We start from the raw sequence: 1229 nt of genomic DNA on the forward strand, positions 1-1229 counted from the left end.
ATGAAATTCGATTGGAATGAGTGAAGGAATCGTCGGATTTGGGTGAAAAACTAGAGAGAAAAGAGAGGGGAATGTTTTCGTAGGTTATGTCGACTTAAGTGAGCCCGTGTCTGGCTACTTGATGTCGATCGATGACGAGTCTCGTTGTCGATCGACATAGGCTCTTTGTTCGGATAATTAAATTAATTTTTTTTTGTATCCTAAAAATTCTAAAAATTCTAAAATTGTAAAGTTAAATTTAAAAATAATGGGTTGCCTCCCATTCAGCGCTTATTTTAAGTCTTTAGCTTGCCTTGATATTTGAATTTTCTAATTATCGGGACGTGGGCCTAAGTCAATGGGCTTGATATTTGGCGGTTTAGCCCAATAATGCTTTACTCGTTGGCCATTTACTGTGAATTCGTCTCCTTTATTATCTGTAAGCGTAATGGCTCCATAAGGATTGACATTCACAACAGTAAAAGGACAAGACAAACAAGATCGGAGTTTTCCGGGAAACAGCGTTAGCCGAGAGTTATACAGTAATACTTGATCATTAGGTTCGAAGCGTCTGGAAATGATCTTTTTATCATGATATGATTTCGTTTTCTCTTTGTATATCTTTGAACTCTCATAGGCTAAATATCTAATCTCGTCCAGTTCGTTAAGCTGTATGAGCCTTCTTTCGGCGGCCGGTTTGATGTCAAAATTCAATAATTTAATGACCCAGGCTGCTTTGTGTTCCAGCTCGACTGGTAAGTGACATGATTTCCCATACAGTAGATGAAATGGGGTGGTTCCTAAAGGGGTTTTGAAGGCAGTCCGGTAGGCCCAAAGTGCATTGTCCATTTTTCTAGACCAATCTTTTCTCGATGTGTCCACGGTCTTTTCTAAGATTTCTTTGATTTGTCGATTTGAGACTTTTACCTGCCCGCTCGTCTGCGGGTTGTAGGGTGTAGCAGCTCTATGGTGTACTCTGTTTTTACGGAGTAGTCCTTCAAAAATTTTGTTGATGAAATGAGAACCACCGTCACTTATGACTATTCGGGGTATTATGAATCCCGGGAAGATAATGCTTTTGAAAATCTTAATAACTACAGATGCGTCGTTTGTGGGGGAAGCTACCGCTTCGACCCATTTTGACACATAGTCAACAGCGACTAGCATGTATTTATTTCCGTACGAAGAAAGGAAAGGTCCCACGAAATCTATTCCCCAACAGTCAAAGACTTCAACTTCCTGAATAGATT

At 39.9% G+C, this 1229-nt stretch overlaps 1 pseudogene; it reads right to left on the reverse strand.

The window, feature by feature from the left end:
* The window catches only part of LOC106323581, a 109078-nt pseudogene that overhangs the window by 76891 nt on the left and 30958 nt on the right, over positions 1–1229 (reverse strand).

This window comes from Brassica oleracea, chromosome C2, assembly GCF_000695525.1.
Source record: "Brassica oleracea var. oleracea cultivar TO1000 chromosome C2, BOL, whole genome shotgun sequence".
NCBI classification, from domain to species: Eukaryota; Viridiplantae; Streptophyta; class Magnoliopsida; order Brassicales; family Brassicaceae; genus Brassica; species Brassica oleracea.